The sequence below is a fragment of the Vanessa cardui genome, chromosome 2 (genome assembly GCF_905220365.1).
Source record: "Vanessa cardui chromosome 2, ilVanCard2.1, whole genome shotgun sequence".
Taxonomy (NCBI): domain Eukaryota; kingdom Metazoa; phylum Arthropoda; class Insecta; order Lepidoptera; family Nymphalidae; genus Vanessa; species Vanessa cardui.
This window is the reverse complement of record NC_061124.1, coordinates 3,602,971-3,623,566: the sequence shown is the minus strand read 5'-3', so window position 1 is coordinate 3,623,566 and position 20,596 is coordinate 3,602,971.

The following is a 20,596-nucleotide window of genomic DNA, read 5'->3' as shown; positions in this document are numbered from 1 at the left end:
ATATATTACATCGAATAAGTAAGCCCAACGAGGTATCAATAAACTCAATATGGCAGTTGGAAGAGTGTACACTCCTGTACTTCTGAATTCGTGAAAAGCCGTTTGTTTTACGCCTGATCTCTTTCCGGACGTGTATTATTTGTTGTCATTGAAATTACAATTAATAATTGTTATACTTATTAACAAAGAGAACTACTACGTCACTATAGAATTCAAATTAAATTTGACCTCATTGATAGGATATCAAAGTATGGAACTGTATTCAATACATGTATGTATTTAATTTTCAGAAACATAAACTGATCAGAAACATGAAACATCGATGTGATATCGAATGAGCACACTTTGATTGCAAATGATTAGATGATTACCCTGTTCACCTTAATTTACGACTCTATTTAAAATTAAATAACTTGACATTAAGAAGGTCTAATATAAGGTAGAGCAGCATATTTATGTAATAGACATTATTGCTTCCGCTTTAAAACAACCTACTATAATAATCAAGTTACAAGCTCATATTAAGTAAGTACATTGACCTACATACATAATTTTTTTTTGAGTAACGACCTTATTGATATACTTTCTGTAATCAATAAATTTAAATTAAAAAAAATGATCGTAAATATATTTCATTTTCTTATTAAATCCAATTAGTACAATATAAAATTTTAACAAAAAGAAAAACCGACTTCAAACAAAACACTATTTTAAAACAAATGAATATGCACGAAAAAGTAATAAAAATAATTGCGTATTCAACATATTTTTTAGAGTCTTCCTAAGTTAAATGAAATGAAAAATATTAGACTACTTAAAAGTCGATTAACGATTATATCATGTAGTTATAGTTATTGGTATATTTGGAGCCGGTGTCAGCCACGGTGCCCTTGCCCCAACAATCAAAAGAAAGAAGCGATACGAGCCCCTTGATTGATCCAGTATATTATTGTGTAAAAGGTAATTTGTAAAAAACATATTTGTTAAAGTATTCTCGTATTGTTTTTTTGATAGATATACTGTAGGGTTTTATTGGCTGACACCGACTCCAAATATAACAATAATTATAACTACATGATATAATCGTTAATCGACTTTTAAGTAGTCTAATATTTTTCATTTCATTTAACTTAGGAAGACTCTAAAAATATGTTGAATACGCAATTATTTTTATTACTTTTTCGTGCATATTCATTTGTTTTAAAATAGTGTTTTGTTTGAAGTCGGTTTTTCTTTTTGTTAAAATTTTATTTATTTTTTGATTTTAAGTGAAGCTGATGTTGACTAATTTTTTTTTAATATGGATAGATTAAGCGTTCCGTTTATATGAGTCAGAAACTACTTCGAGGACAATTTCAAAGGAAACTTGCGAATAAAGCAAAAATAGACTTTCGAAAATGCGGATTTAATACGTCACGCGGCGTAAACTACAAGGATCCCTCGAAAGAGCTGTAATCGAACTCAGCAAAAAAACTTTGAAAAAGACCAACTACATTTCGTACATCATATGACATCACATCATATACACAAAATTTGATTAAAGATAGTAAGAAATTCTGCCCCATATCGCACCCTAACTGCGAGCCGTATAGGAGTTCCATCACTACATAGTACATAGTATAAAACAAAGTCGCTTTCTCTGTCCCTATATCTTTAAATCTACGCAACGGATTTTGATGCGGTTTTTTTTAAAAGACAGTGTGATTCAAGGGGAAGGTTTGTGTATATAATACATGAACAATATAGTAAAGAAACACTGATAATTTTAGAAGTTTGCGATGTGATGTCGTATATAAACAAATTCTGTAGTATATTTAGTATCAGTATTGCACCCGTGCGAAGCCGGGGTGGGTAGCTAGTTGATTATAATATTCGACTATGATAATTACATAAACATAACCACATTACGGAAGGTGACTCAAATATCCAAATAACCTATAAATAAAAGATTCGACCGAGTATCGCTAACGTGCTCCTCAGAATTGTTCCGTTCCCTTCCGTTCCGTCACTTTGTCATGGATCCTGTGCTCAGAACCTTACCAAACATTCACCAAATTACCCTTGAAGTATATATTTTATAATAAAAAAAGAATCATCAACATTGGTTAACGTGATTTTCAGTTATTCACCTATTTGTCGCGCATATACATAATGCAAATTTAAGACTTATGTCGTTTTCACATGGATACCATCGTCGGAAAAAAAAATAAAAAAAATGGGACCCCACGGGAAGCACTACCTTGCAAACAAAAAAAAAATTATCAAAATCGGTCCACCCAGTGAAAAGTTATGAGGTAACAAACATTAAAAAAAAAAAAAAAAAAAAAAATACAGACGAATTGATAACCTCCTCCTTTTGGAAGTCGGTTGAAAAGAATCGCGCTCAAGAATCCCTCTTTCTTTTTGGACGAATACAAGTAATTTTAATTTTATGCACATATCGCCAACTTTACGTATGGTTTAAATAGTTTTTAACTATTTCTTTGTGTTTACAACTATACTGGGAGGGTAATTTTTGTATTGAATAACGTACCTACATTAATTTCGCAAAAGAATACAACTTCTATCTTAAATAGATTTTATATAATATAGATAAAAAAAAAATCATACTTATTTGGTCCCACAACATTTAGAACTATTTTATAATTAGATTGTATTCGAATTTCGAAGATAATATGTCAAACAGTTTTCAATTGACAATATGATTTTAAAATTGGTTTCATTTTTGTGTTTCATCAAAATTTATACTTATGTATGTTTTCTGATCCCACGAATATTAATCCTTTGAATATTACGGACTTTGCTTCACGAAATAAACGGCAATTAAAAATAATAATATTTTATAAAGCAACAAAAGTAAAACTGTTAAAAGGTACATTCAAAATTAGTAAAAACAATTTAAGCCTCAAAACCGTTACAAAGCAACCGAATTGTAGGAAACAAACTCAAACGGTATCAAAACTCGGTTACGTCTTTTTCGATTCGTCACCCGCGTTACGGTGATGTGACAAACAGAGGCGGATTTCACGGCCCTCTTCGCTTGGCAAGAAACAAATGCATGCGGGTGCTTCTTCGAATACGTTCGAACGAGAAAGCTCTGACAGCATGCTAAAATGCCTTTACGCAACGCATCTGCACGTTGCGTCACCGCAGGCAGCGCAGACAAGCTAGTTGTATAGGCGGTGAATTATAATATTATATTTAAACATTTGCTATGTATATTATGATTTTTGTGTATAACATATGTTTGAAAAATTTTTAAGCGTCTCAGAGAACTTTTGATTGATTGGAGTCGTACCTATTATGAATTTAATTTTGAAATTTACAAATTTTGGTGCTACCCTGGTATTGATTAAATATTTCAAAGATAATAATATAAAATAGTGTTCCTTAGTAACATTTATGTATATATAGCATAGTTTGAAGTAAAAGAAAGTTCAAATAATGATTAAGCAAATAGCAAGTTATTTATATTTAAAATTATAATTTAATTGTATATTTAAAAAATGTTACAGCCGAAAGTATAGATTATTTGAAAGCTTTGTATCAACCGTATTTTTCTATCACTGTATATGAAGCCCTACAGTAAGGCTTGAACCAATGAATTGGTTGCATCAATAATAAGAATAAGATGGATAAAATATTAATCGAATAAATAATTAACACAAATTGTAAACAGTTGCACTAATTTCCTTCCTCTCCCAACCCTACCCAAGTTGGCAACAGACAATGATTATTTTTCCTGGTATTTAGGTTCATCATGACATCTGTAATAAAGCGGTAACTTTAACAATTGCTGTACATCAACTCCTGCACGACGCAGGGATTTCGTCAAACGCTTAAAACAAATTGTTAACGTAATTGCGGAATATTTTAATAGTCCTCAAAATTAACAAATACCTTTCTATTTCAACTTTCATATACATATATATTTTTCATGAAATATTTCACTGATTTTTTTTTCGACAATAAAGATACAAAAATGTTTTAATGATTTGGTTTTACAAGAACTGACCTTGCCTAAACAAATTAGTTATAACTTGGAAACTAAAAGTATCCAGTTTGAAAATAACTTGAATTAATATTAAAACAGTAATCTAAATAAAATTGTAAACGCTATGTTATAAATATTTATTGAAAATGAACTTAAACTAAATCTAAAAGTATTTTAAAGTAAGTATTTAAAATGTTATTAAATGACCTCTTACATAAAAACATTTCCACAGAGACCGTGGCTTTCATTAATTATCATACAAATATAAAACAAAGAAAACATCAAACAATAGAAAATATTTAGGCAACAGATGTGGGATCTGTAACCCAATAGTTATGCTGTCAACACCTAAACAGATGACTAAGGAATCCTTGAATTGGATGCAAGTCTAGCATACATTAAGTTGTATTCGATCTTGCGACATGAAATCCTAGCAATTACTCTTTATGTGCAAGTAATTCTCCCCTCTACGCTTGAGTAATAGAAATCAAATTCACGTGCACAATTTTTGCTATTTTTATGCACAGCTATGTTTCTCGTTACAGTGATATTGCATAGATGGCACCATTGTTGTATCGAACAATGCATTTGGACACCCACAGACACTCTCTGTAAGCTAAGCGATCGGTACGCCCTTGTGAACTCCTCTACGCGATTTCGTGACTGATGACGTTCCTTTCTTACTATAAAGTATTAAACAAAATGAATATTGCATTATCCTTATAAAAAAAAACAATAAAAATAATATAGATTAATTTCGTTGATAACAAATGAAAACATTTAGCGTGTAATTTCGTTTTTTTAGTTTTATTTGTTTAAATTTATAATAATAAAAAAAAATACATTTAAGCAGTCACAAATTATCTAGACCAAAAAGTAACGACTAATGTATAATATTGTTTGATTTTAAGGTGGGATATGTAATAATAATAAATACATAATACGTAAAATGTAGTAAATATACAAATCCGTATTATAGTAACTAATGAATTTGTCATTGATTTTTTTCGGTTGAATCTACATTCAGAAGTGATGGTATGGTTGATTTTAATTGGTATGTAATATATAAGCTTCTTAACAATTTTATTTTATTTTATTATAATTAATAGGGATCTAAAACATGCTCTTTGTTTATCTCTGTAGAGTCTAGACTCTCTCACTCAGAGATAGTGTACAAATTGTGGTAATAATAACGAGGAATTAAATTTGATTTTTTTAAAACTAATATTATTGATCAAGATTAATAATTTCAGCCAATGTTAAATATGTTATGTTCAAAAAATTTTATGTGTAAAGGTTACTAAAATGTAATTAAACAACTTATTTTTCAACCGACTTCCAAAAGGAGGAGGTTATCAATTCGTCTGTATTTTTTTTTTCTTTTTTTTTCATGTTTGTTACCTCATAACTTTTCACTGGGTGGACCGATTTTGATAATTTTTTTTTGTTTGAAAGGTAGTGCTTCCCGTGGGGTCCCATTTTTTTTTTATTTTTTTTCCGATGATGGTATCCATATGAAAACGACATAAGTCTTAAATTTGCATTATGTATATGCGCGACAAATAGGTGAATAACTGAAAATCACGTTAACCAATTTTGATAATTCTTTTTTTATTATAAAATATATACTTCAAGGGTAATTTGGTGCAAGTTTGGTAAGGTTCTGAGCACAGGATCCATGACAAAGTAACGGAACGGAAGGGAACGGAACAATTCTGAGGAGCACGTTAGCGATACTCAGTCGAATCTTTTATTTATAGGTTATTTGGATATTTGAGTCACCTTCCGTAATGTGGTTATGTTTATGTAATTATCATAGTCGAATATTATAATTAACTAGCTACCCACCCCGGCTTCGCACGGGTGCAATACTGATACTAAATATACTACAGAATTTGTTTATTTACGACATCACATCGCAAACTTCTAAAATTATCAGTGTTTCTTTACTATATTGTTCATGTATTATATACACAAACCTTCCCCTTGAATCACACTATCTTTTAAAAAAAACCGCATCAAAATCCTTTGCGTAGATTTAAAGATATAGGGACAGAGAAAGCGACTTTGTTTTATACTATGTAGTGATGGAACTCCTATACGGCTCGCAGTTAGGGTGCGATATGAGGCAGAATTTCTTACTATCTTTAATCAAATTTTGTGTATGTGATGTGATGTCATATGATGTACGACATATATTAGCTCTTTTTCAAATATTTTTTGCTGAGGTCGATTACAGCTCTTTCGAGGGATCCTTGTAATTTACGCCACATGACATATTAAAGTCGCATTTTCGAAAGTCTATTTTTGCTTTATTCGCAAGTTTCCTTTGAAATTGTCCTCGAAGTAGTTTCTGACTCATATAAACGGAACGCTTAATCTATCCATATTAAGAAAAATTAGTTAGTCAAATTCACAAGCTTCACTTAAAATCAAAAAATAAATAAAAATTTTAACAAAAAGAAAAACCGACTTCAAACAAAACATTTTTTTAAAACAAATGAATATGCACGAAAAAATAATAAAAATAATTGCGTATTCAACATATTTTTAGAGTCTTCCTAAGTTAAATGAAATGAAAAATATTAGACTACTTAAAAGTCGATTAACGATTATATCATGTAGTTATAATTATTGTTATATTTGGAGTCGGTGTCAGCCAATAAAACCCTACAGTATATCTATCAAAAAACAATACGAGAATACTTTAACAAATATGTTTTTTACAAATTACCTTTTACACAATAATATACTGGATCAATCAAGGGGCTCGTATCGCTTTTTTCTTTTGATTGTTGGGGCAAGGGCACCGTGGCTGACACCGGCTCCAAATATACCAATAACTATAAATACATGATATAATCGTTAATCGACTTTTAAGTAGTCTAATATTTTTCATTTCATTTAACTTAGGAAGACTCTAAAAAATATGTTGAATACGCAATTATTTTTATTACTTCTTCGTGCATATTCATTTGTTTTAAAAAAATGTTTTGTTTGAAGTCGGTTTTTCTTTTTGTTAAAATTTTTATTAAAGTTTTAAGTAAATATATTTTATTTTCTATGTAAGCAGTTAATTGTATGTATTTTTTGTAGTTATGCCTTAAAAATCACCAGTTCATCAAAACCGTGAAAAAAGACCGTTAATACGTTTATTCTTTTTTCGAATTGAATTGTATTCACCTGTCACTAGATTCTTATAGTACAACAGAATTTGTATTGTAATTAGATGAAATTGTTATGCATTAGTAACAGCTATAGTGTTTTATTGGTAAGGACAGTCGTAAATAATTTGGTTCGAATAAGGCACGTCTAGACATCAAACTGAAATCTGTGTCAGTGCGGAGTCATTGCACCTGAACACTACTGGAATATTGACAAGGTTGTTGATTATTGACACAACTTATAAAAACAGAACGGCTGTATCACTTTTTATTTAAATTTTATTTTTTTTCATTTTACAATCTCATAGAGGGTTTTCGAATCCATTATCACTTATTCTTTATACACGTTATTAATCGGCTGCTTTCGATTTATAACTAATAAAATCAATTAATCTGACTTTAATCAAAGTTAAAGAAACTAGGAGTAAATCATTGTTAAACGATAGCTATAATTCAGACAGCAAAAATTGTTGGCTTGAATTTATATTTTCGAATAAAATTGTACCAACTTTGAGAAGGCTGTTATGAGACTGTATAATTCACAAATAATCCGTGATCACATTTATGATGGATTATTCATATATATTATAGGTTATTTCAAATACTAAAAGAAAACCGGTAAAATTTTTGTTCAGTTTAAAAATTGTTACTTTTTATTTAATATTTATTGACCAGCTTTATTGTTATCAATAAAAAATTAAATAACATTTAATATGTCGGAGCCTCCAAATTTATAAATATTTTTCTCAAATTTTCAATAACGACAATTAATGTTCAAATTATGACCATTTGTCGAACTCAAGTTATTATTTGTTTATATTGGGTTTGTACGGGATAAAAATCAATGATGTTACAACAAATCTAGCCATTATAACCAGTATACATATGAAAAAGAAAATCTTATAAATGAAGATTGAATGAATGAATTTTTCATTCATTTCATTCTATTCGATTTCGTTTCTCCTGAAAAGTCTCTAAGAGACCACCCTGGTTAGTTTTCTAAGAATACTGCAAATAAAAATACATGAAATTTGAATTTCAAACAAAAAACAATATTATTTATCACATAAAAAAATATCTAAAATCACTATGATAGCAACTAGTATTTATTCAAATTTTCACCTAATCGTATTCAAAAACTTACATTAATTCGCAACAATCCAACCTGGTACTTGATATTTGCTACACCGTCATTTCTACCCTTATAGATGATCATTTCTACTGACAAGAATACCAATAACGTACTTACTTCAAAAGTATAATTAACATAACGGTAACAATGAAAAACCAGGAATGGAATATGTTAATCTTAGTCTTGAGACCGTAACCTTGCAACTATCTCTGAACTGGTAGATTTATTTACAATATACATATCTTCTAGTTGAACACATTATTAACACAGCCCATATATGTACGTCGGTTCTCATTGGAGCTGCAGTATATAAGCAACGAATACCTTAATCAGGAGAGGTATTTGTCACTTGAATATTAATCGGCTACTTACCGTGAATCTTTATACTATATAACAAAAAATGCTGTTTTATAATTAGACGCGCTTATCTATAAATATAATTAAAATTGGATTGTCTGTTTGTAATATTAAAATAATCGCTTTTTATTAAATGCATATTTATGTATATACGGTACATACAGCAATGTATATTTTTTTACTAATTTTGTCCGTCTGTCTGTTTATACTGGCTAATCTCTGGAACGGCTGGACCGATTATGACGGGACTTTTACAGGCGGAAAACTAGTGCAATAAGGAGTAACTTAGTTACAACGATAACTTTTTTGTTAAATTCAAACGCGCACGATGTCGCGGATACTGCTAGTTATAAAATATAGTTAGTTTCATTAACAATGTTAATGTCATACAATAAGAATTATTTTCTCTATAATATTGTACATATATATTTTTATATGTTATAACTGTATAAATGGTATTAATAGAGACATAAAAACCTTATGAGACATAAAAGTAATAAATTATTAAAAACTAAAAAAAATATTAAGTACTAAATAATTAGAAAAATATACAAGTCCGTAGATACATAACAACACCAAAAAGATATTGTCATTACATACACGAACAATGTAATAAAGAACTACATGTATTGCAACTAACTATTTTGGTTGTATGATGCTTTAAAGTCTAGATTTCTCTCGTAAAGTAATAAGGAAGATAATAAAAACGTTTCAGCGTCTGTTTTTAACTCATCATCGTTACCGGGAAAATATGGCACAGAGTAAAAAAGTCAGCATTCACGGATGTAGATAAATAATGGTTTAAGATAGCTTACCTTCGTTTGTAAAAAACATTAAACTTATAAATTGAACATATTTCTTTATTGCTGATGTCAGATAAACTGGTAAATTGCTATTGCATTATGGATGGATAAAAAAAGGAATGCATGATCGATCGTGCACAATTTAATTAATTGTGTAATTTTAATTGCATATCGTTTTGAGAGTCAGAACAGAGTCTAAAAGTAATTATTTCAAAACAAACTAAAAATACTCGATTTATGTTATTTTGTATGTTTAAAAAAAAGTCCAAACTTTCTTGATAAACTACTCATTACGAATAATTAAATAAATTTAGTACAATGTTAACAGTTTAAGTACCATAATTATTTATTTGAAACATTTTTTAATCATGGCAATAAATCCATATTGTTATATATAATTTCAAGGTGACTCCACTTCGTTGTACAGGACCTTCGTAAGACTAAATTACATGTACGCCATGAAAAAAGACCCATCGTTATAATTGCGATGAAATATAAGTACGAAATGCTATACATCGTATCGAATTCCCATTAAAAGGTCGACTGGTCAGAGGCGCCGGCGTGATTTATCATTTTCAATTGGTACCCAGGTATACAGCCTCCTTGGTACCTACATACTTTGTAGTAACCAAAAATATACATAAAAACTTTAGAAAATAATAATAATAAAGAAAAATCATTATCATAGTAATCAGTGAGAATCTTCTGTAATTAATAGGTTCTTGATGTTTAACGAATCATTTTTCCGATGACATAAACATATATGTCATTTTTTTAAATCGTATACTATCCCATAAATGAGTGTAATAAGCAATAAAAAACTTATGGCATTCCGTCTTATTGCATTTAATGAAGCCATACTAACAGACTATTTCACTATAAAAAATCCTAGTTCTAATAATTATATTTCTGAATAGTATTCCATGAAGAATTTATAATATTTATTGAGTCGTTTGTTTTAAAACTTGAAAAACAAAATGTATTTTTAATTATATGTAACATGATGGATGCCTTGTCTCGGAAAACAATGAACAATCCAAAGATGTACTTGTAAACAACGCTGTCTTCCGGGATGTTATCTTTATTAAAACCTCAAAAACAAATTGTTTCTTGTATGAGATTGACCATCAAAATAATTTTATAAAAACATTAGTGGAATTAAGATTTATTAACTTGAATTAATAGTGACCGCGGTGAGAGTTTTCCACGATCATCATTAATTAATGAGAAAGTATTTGTAACAAACAACTATCATTAAATTCTATTAACACAGGTTGTGTTATGTATTTCTTATATGTCGTTTGTTCTAATTTTGGAACGCAGAATAGTATTCCAAGCAGGTTGCGTTTATTTTGGGTTAATCATATTGCATCCAATGGCGTATTAATAAATCTAAATATTGATATATTTTTTAAATACTAACGGACCTGGCGGTTGAAAAAATACAAAATATTAAAATAATACAAAACTGCGGCGCTAAGATTAATTGTTTTTTTTTTTTCGTAACTTAAAAAACATCTTAAGTGCTACCTACCGGTGATTCTTAAACATTTAACCTTAATACATCTCTACAAATACATGATAATGAAATATTAAAATAATACTAAACTGCGGCGCTAACATTAAATATTTATTTGTTAACCTTCTGCAGGTACTGTTTTAGATTTAAAATGCTAGTTGATTTTAAACAATTGTTTCAACGAAATTGGGCTTACTTCGGCTCATTAGACAGTGGTTGTGGTAATGGGAATATTATAATTCGTGACAGTTTGCCACGAGTGGTGGTACCGTTACCTGGACAATGAGGATCCTAAGGGACTCAAACCGAATTTTAATTCGACTGACAAATTAGACTCTACGTGGTCAGTGGCTCATAGACTGGTATGTCATAGTCGTGGTATTGTTACACTTTGTTCTTAATTATTGATTTTTCTTATCATTATATAAATATTGTAACAAAAACCGACCATAATGAGTTTCTATCAGTGTCCCTATTGATAATTTTAAAATTTAAAAATATTTGTAAACTAACAGTTTGGAAAGATTAAATATTTCATATAAATTATTTTTTAACATTAATAATGTAATATATTTAGATGAATAATTAATATGAATGCCATAATAACCTATTAAGAACGCAATGTGCTTGAATTGCAAAAACATTTTTAAAAATATATACTGTAAGCTTTGCACAAGCCACTTATTCATATTAACATTATTCTGCTTAAACTTCAACAAAAGACTATTTTTACATTCTGCCATCGATACCGAAACAATGGCATTGTATTACAGACATTACATTATTTTAATATTGATTAAAATCAGAACAAAAACCGGAGCTTTAAATCTTTAAAAGTACACGCACCTTCGTGTTCTTACATACGTAAGTTTTACGTTATTTTTTATATCATTTATTCGTAGCTCAAGTATGATGGTCAACTAAAAATTACTTATATTCAATATATTACACTGTAATAAGTAAAAATACGTTTAATTATTCTTAACAATATACCCACCGAATAAGTTAATTCCTTGTGGCGTAGTATAAAAAAAAAAAAACCCGCGATGGTCAGAGGTTGTCTCATTTTTGGTGCGAAATTTGCGTATTCGATCACATAATTACTGTGTCATAGACTATTTATCGTTTTATTTGGTTTTTGTTAAATTTATAATTCATTTAACGTATTTAATAGTTTTCTTTATATAAATACTACAGTATTTGATAATGTAAAGCTAATTTGAAAACATCTGGCTTACTAGTTCAAAGACTTTAAGATGGTGCTGCTGGAAATATACAAGACGCAGAGACTATGACAGTATTTTTCAAAGTACAAAATATCTATTTTCATTTATTTGACCCTATAAGTAACATCTATCTTGTCATATAATTTGTAATTATCCCCTTTTAAAGTGTTATTGAACTCGAAATCACGTGCACACACACGAAGTATTGCGTGTTATTTGTATTAATGACTAAATTAGTCTCATCACGTAATCAGATTTCGATCAGCATTAAGTGAAGTAATTTTATGTATATTAACGATAGACTGTTGGATTTTATATTTAATGGGAATTTAACAATAATAAATGTTATACACGAACAACGTCACGTGAGTGCGCTTGGTCGCTCTCCCTATCATTATCATCATTATTATTTCATTACATAGTAGAAAACAAAGTCACATACCGATGTTTGTCCCTATGTATGCTTACCTATATATTTATTACCTATATTTTGGTACAGTTTTTTTAATAGATAGAATGATACGACAGAAAGGTTTTTTATATAACATGGACTATAAAATTAGGAAACACTGGTAATTGTAGAAGTTTCTGATGTGATGTCATAAATAAACAAATTTTGTCGTATATTTAGTATCAGTATTGCACCCGTGCGAAGCTGGGCGGGTCGCTTGTTCTCCTATATAACTCGATGTCATTATTAATACTAAGCTAATTGTTATTGTATCATTATTTTTATTCTAAAAATTTGCATGGAAATTATCACCAAATAAAAACCCAATAAAACAAACGATTTTGCTTCCTTTCTCAAATTGTTTTATAATGCTATTTTGTTTTTGCTCAGCTTCAATCAACTTGGTCGTACGTCAGTCATATTAAGAAGTTTACTTTGACCTGCTATACATAAATGCTGTAATTAACCTTCCCACCATAAGACGACATACAACTTTTTTCACTACTATGAATATTTATTCATTGTTCATTCGAAACTTAAAAACATCTTAAGTGCTACCGGTGATTCTTAAACATTTAACCTTAAAAACACTTTACAAGATAATAATATTTAAAAAAAAAAAAGAATTATTTATAGTATTGCAAAAAAGAAAGATTTATTTTATATGTAGTACCTATGTAAGTAATCACTGCCACTACTAACCTTGGGAGCTACGATCATATGTAACTTGTGCCTGTAGTTACACTGGCTTCCTAACCCTTCAAACCGGGTCTTAACACAATATTGATGCGTAGCAGTTATATATATATATATTACGGGGATGGTACCTACCACGGGGGACTTGCATAAAATCCTACTGCTAAGTACCAGTGTTAACTATCTTAACATTTGTTTATAACATAATATTTGTTACTTTTATACAGATATTATTCCATAGACAAATATATATATATATATATATATATATATATATATATATATATATATATATATATTTACAATTTATGTCTCTTTGTCTATGGAATAATATCTGGAATAACTAATAGACCGGTGTTCACAAGACTTACTTTTATTTTTGAATTATATGTAAAATAATAATAGAAAACGCTGTTATGTCCAAATATTGTCCAAACCCGCGCACAACCCTCGCATTTGCCACCACTCCTTTCAATTCGAATTCCTCCCACCAACGACTTAATACCACAAAATCTACCTAATACAGAATTACAAAGTTATAGTAAAATTTGCGAACTGTACAACATTTTGTTTTTAATTCAAACGCGCACGAAGTCGGGCTATGTGACGAGTCTTACCAATACAAACAACTAGTGATTCTAATAAGTTATACTTTTTACATTAGAATTAATACTTGGTAAAGGTTTTTGTGATTCTTCACACAACACAGCTTTCGCAAAGTGCTAAACATTAGCAGTTAAGTATGGAGAGGCTTTCCCGCTTACAACGGATGCTCATAATTCTATTCCATAATAAAATACATTCTTTCCGTAACATAATAAATCTTTCCTAAAATGATTTAGCTATTTAACATTAAACAATACGCTCTGAATAGGTTATATATACGTACATACTGTGTCCATATTGATTAGGTTGTTTAAATATAAATTAGTCACTTAATTCAAAAAATAATCAGAATAAGAATATTCAAATACTGTCATTGAAAAAAAGCAATCGAATCGAAGTGTTAAAAAAATGATATATAATGTGATTTTCCAATTTCTCAATTTAATTAAAATCATTAAAGAGAAAGTCTTTGCCAGCATACATCAAACTATATAAATAAACGCAAATTTAATATTTAAAAAGATTTTTTCTTAATAATTAATCTTTAAAACAATTGAATAACGTAAAAAGAATGATTGTGCTCTATCATAATATAAATCAAATACGTTAAAATGACGTTTTTAAAAGGCAGTATTATAATATAAAGCATGTCACTTCACTTCCAAACCCCCGATATGTCCAAGCATCACTTCAGGATTCCAAGACCCTCGGACATAGGAAGTGCGTGATGCAATCATACAATTTCCGGTCGGCATTGGCTCCACACTTCATTTATAGCGAGGTCGATCAGACGGGTTGTCACTTTCAACGTTCACCGTGAAATAGGCCTTACACAAGGAACATACATGGCGTCCGTGTATCTTAATTGACTGACTTAATCAGCGATCATTAATAAAACATCCTGTGTATTATAAAAAGTCACTTATGTAGAAATTTCAAGTATTCCAACTTCATATCGTTAATACTATCACTATTTCTAAGTAGAATTTTATTATTATCTGTGGAATGGAATGTTGTTTTTAAACTGTCTGCAAAAAATATTCTCTTTATATTTTACGTATGTGTATGTTCATAATTATTTTAATTGTATTTTTGTTGGTAACGAATTACGAGATTGTCAAATACGAGAAACATATAACTGAAAAGGTTAAAATCGACGTTTTATATCTAAACTAAGAGATTTATTGAAATCCATTTAAATTTCAGTAACGTACAAAACAGGATACTACATTTAAGACGAGGAAGTGGTCTTGTACAAATTGCGATACAGTTGCATCTCGCTGTACTGAATATTAATGCAAAATAACGCTTTTTGCAAACGTGAAAGTACGTGTAGATATTGTTATGAAAGCCAAGTCTTCTTTCGTATAAATTTCGTAGATGGACGAGAAAATTGGTCACCCAATGGTAAGTGACCACCAAAGACATTGGCGCCTTAAGAAACATTATCTATTTCCTACAATACTAATGCACCACCAACCTTGGGAACCAAGATTTTATCTACCAAATGCCTGTTGTTACACTGGCGCACTCGAATCGAAATAATAGAGTATTTGGAAGCAGAATATGTGATGAGTTGGAGGACTAACCTAAAGCCCTACCGTCATATAATTTACTTACATAATATGTCTACTCTGGTATTACCAACATACACTACAATAAAAATTTATAGTTAAAATTGTTAATATCGTCATTTTTTTTTTATTTTCATGTAATTCTTTGCTGTATGTAAAAGATATATCATGTACTCTTAAATCAGGAAATTAGTTATAAATCAAGTACAAAATTTTACCTTCAGTGACATTGCCCAAAGCGAGTTCATAAAATCATATTGTAATTAATATTAAAATGCTTGAGACTTATTCTATTTGAGACTTCAACGATGTTTGTCTGATCTCCTATTGGATACCTGTTGACTTCCAGGCAGGATATATTAATTTAAATAATTGTATTAACTAACATGACTCTATTTTTTTAAATGTTGAAAAAGAGTAACTACTGAGTTTCTTGCCGGTTCTTCTCGGTAAAATCTACTTTCCGAACTGGTGGTAGCTTCACTTAATTGTTTAAATGACGATTCAAAAGTGCTTGTAAAAGCCCACTTGAATAAAGTTTATTTTGATTTAGATTTTTGATTTTTTTGGAGAGTCCGCAGTTACTATAAAACTTTTGGTATGAATAGCATTTTCGTTGATGTCCAAACGTCGTTTTTTTGCAAATCCATACCGAATATCTTACAATCATTAAACTGTCGATCAATTATATCGCGTCAATTTTCTGTCTAATATTGTATATATGACTTTTTTCTTTGTGCACGTCACCTGAAAACTACTAAAAGGTATGAAATTGACTAATCGACGCAAAATCGTCCGTAGGCGGTTGTTGGCTATTATTTTTTATATTCCCTTGAACCTTACCCCTTTTTTATTTCATGGCCATGAAACGTCAAGTAAGTCAGATAAGATGACACCTTTATAATATACTAGCTGTGCACGAGACCTTGTACGCGTTTGAATTTAACCAAAAAAATATTATTGTAACCTAAGTTACACCTTATTACATCAGTTATCTGCCAGTGAAAGTCCGGTCAAAATGGTCCAGCCGTTCCAGAGATTAGCCGGAACAAACAGACAAACAGACAAAAATTGTTATTTTGGTATATGTACCGTGTACATACATATGCATTGAGAAAAAAAGGGATATTACAAACAGACACTCCAATTTTATTATATGTATAGATAAATGTTATAGTCCATAAATTTTCTCTTTATTTATATATTTAGGAAAATTTACATTCGATTTACGAAAGTAAAAACTGTTTTATTGTCCTAATTTGATACAAATTATTGTACATATTGTAATACTTCTGAGTAAATATTTATTATTTATTAGTCACGATGACTATTGCAAAGATATTGGGAAACACTCCAAATGTTTGGTGCAATAAATTATAAAATACATTTAAGCGATGCATATTTTTTACATGCATTTTTTATATGAAGTTATTATTATTTAGCAACTCAATCTTCGATTAATTAATAATCTACTTGTTATATTTTTTATACTAACAACTAGATAGGTACATTTGTACATCTGCGGTTACGGTACGAACCTTAGAGGAAAATTGCCTTCCAGCCGTTACCCTAAGCCTTATATTTGAATATATCAACTTTGTCGTTTTTTAAACTCACCTCATCATATATTATACAGTGATACAACAATAATTAGTATTGTTTTATTCTGGTTTAAAGAATTAGAGATCCAACACTACTACATGCACAAGAGATGTAATATCTTTTGTCCCAACGTTGGTAGAGCTTTGGCGATGTAATTAATGTTTAGTTATTCTTACAGTGAAAATGTCTATGTTCGGTGGTGACATATTTGACAAGTTGTTTGCCTAATTTGAACAAAGAAAATATTAAGCGTATTATAGCTTAAAGCTTGATTTATGGAACTACAATGTTTCAAATTATTTCCTCGATAATTTTATCATTTGGACATATCCATGATTCACTTCCAGAACAGCGCAACATTAGACAAGGACAATAAAATCTTACTTCATTACATATAATTGCCATTTGTATACCTAGCCATTACTCATAGGTACATTAGTCACTATATAGTCCAAAGATTTACTTTAATATCAAGATTTTTTTTTAAATTTATGTAATAAGATCATATTTAAGAACAAGTTCTCGATTACATTAATAAATTAAATTTATGGCTGTAATAACTAAACACATTATAAACTTAATGTAACGACAGTAACAATACGTCATACCTACTTACATTAAGAGTTTCTATTTTTAAAATAATGTATTATTTTAACTTTCACATTATATAAATAGTATATGTACCTACACATGTTGCGTTTTTAATACAGATACATAATTAAAAGAAAATATCCACAGAAAGGAAAGAAGTTACGAATGTGGTTCCACCATTTGCAAGATGACCCAACATGCAAGGTCATCTGAATACCAAATTAAATCAATTATCAAAGAAAATAAGACAAGAACATCTCATCTATGGACATTTATAAGTTACAGCATTACAAAAATATAGGTCCATCTCTCGAGTATCGCTTACCTTCCCTTTTTGGCCCGTAACTACTGGGATTAATCTAATATGAATAAAGTAAAAAGTAAGTAAAGTAACAGCCTGTACATCTCCCACTGTTGAGATAAGGCCTCCTCTCCCATTAAGGAGAGGGTTTGGAACATATTCCACCAAACTGTTCCAATGCGGGTTGTTGGAATGCACATGTGGCATTCAATTTCGATGAAATTAGACACATGCAGGTTTCCACACGATGTTTTCCTTCACCGTCGTGCATGAGATGAATTATATAAACAAATTAAGCACATATATATATAGTGGTGCTTGCCTGGGTTTGAACCCGCAATCATCTCAGCTCTCAATATGAATAATTAAAAGTTACCCTTAGTCCTATTTCACGACATCTCGCGTCACTTCAACCACTATTAAACAACATCCAAAGATATTCTGTAAAGGCTTTCTTTAATTAATTAATGTTCGTTTATTATATTTTGAAATTATGAAAAAAATCTGGGGTGATTAATTTGTTCTTAAATAATTTTAGTTGCGAGTTAGAAATCAGTAGAAAACTTTATGTTGACAAAATTGAAAGCTAATTCATTCGGATATTGGATCCAATAGGTATCCAATGATATTAACATTGGGCACAAATATACACAAAGTAACTGATTATACTTTGCCAATAATTTGTCCCGTATCTGAAATAGACTTAAATAGAAGTTATCTGAAGTGTGCTTACTACAGACCGTGGTATAATAATCGTCCATATAATAAAGCAAAGTTGTTATGAACTTGTCAAAAACAAGTGACATAAAGAATTAATGCGTGGAATTAATACTTATTGATTTCAGGCTAGATATATTACATACAAATATAATTGTATTTAACTAACATGACTGCATTTTTAAACGTTTAAAAATAGTAACTACTGAGTTTCTTGCCGGTAGTTCTTCTCGGTAGAAACTACTTCCCGAACCGGTGCGGTGATAGCTTCGTTTAATATAGTTGTTAAATAAAGATTCAAAATGCTCGTAAAAGCCTACTTTAATTAAGTACATATATTGAGTATGATTTAAATTTTTATTTTTATTTATGTAAATTATATGTAAGAAACTGATGTTTCATAGAGGATACCATGTAAATTTTGATATGAAACAATGATTTAAGCTCCGATCATAATGATTACTCTAACTTATATTACGAATACGTCGACAATTACTTAAAATATTAAAAAGTCAGCGCCACCTAGAGAATAATATAAGCAACATAATAAAATAACTTAAGAGTGTCATCTAGTGTCTAGATTAAAAACTATTTGAACTAAAGTTAATTTCATTGACATTTTAAAATACGTTTAAAATCTATTTAATATCAAGCAAAGCATAAAATTAATATTTAGAAGAACCTTCTTTGTATTTATAAAAACTCTATTCACCCCAAGCTGGATGCAAATGATGATGCATCTAGGCGTTATCTGGTAGCCTTTATGCTAAAGAATCGTTCATAATGGCGGCGTTTTGTTTGTCATTTTGTCTATTTTAATTTGGTATCTTATATTTGGATTTTCCTGTTATCTTAGTATTTTGAAGATACTTTATTCCCTAAGATACTTTTACTAAAACAAACTTTGCAGTTTTTATTTCCGTACGAACTTTAAAAAACATTGAAGGTGATAAAAAAAAACAAAAGATGAATCTTATTATATGTTTCTAGAGGACTCAGATTCCTCTATTGCTAGTGGCGAAAATAGAAGCAGTACCAATGATTTGGAGACATTACAGTACCTCGTCAATAAAGATGCAAACTTCAAGAGCTTGAATGCTTATCTAACAATAAAAAAAATATTTCTAAAATATAACACCTGTTTGCCTAGCTCTGCCTCTGTGGAGCGACTCTTCTCCTTCGGGGGAGACGAAGATGAGCGACAGTATGTTTGAGGAATTAGTTTTACTCAAATCTCAACTAAAACATAATGATTAAGTCTCAATTTTAATACCTTATTAAAATTGAGACTGAATCATTATCCTTTATCCATATTTTGTCTAATAATTGTTTTCTCGAATAAATAAACTGAATTTTGTTTCCTTATAAAAGTATTTTAGCATTAAAAAGTATTTTAAAGATAGGTTTTTTTTTAAATCTTGTATTTCAAATACCTTTCAATATTTATTTTCAAAATAATTTTCCATTTTAACAAAAAGCTTTTAAAACGCATTTGAACAAGATTACTGTGCTATTTTGTAAGTACTTATTGGGCGTTTTCGTCCATAAAGTGGTTGTGCAAGCCAACTTATGCAAGCCGATAAATGATTTGTGAAACCTCAAGAGCCTACGCATTCCTTAAATGAAGCATCTTCAAAATCGGGGGTTTGGAGGTGCCAAATCCCCCGGTTTTGAAGGTGTCCATGGGCGGAGGTAGTTACTGTCCAAAAGGTAGCCCGTTTGCTACGAATAACGTAAAAAATAATAATTGAAAAGTTATTTCAGGATATTTAGTGGGTTGTATTTATTGGTTTTACTCGCCGGATACATATTTATAAAACATAACAATTGTCAAAATAATAAAGCATTTTTAAATAATTCTAA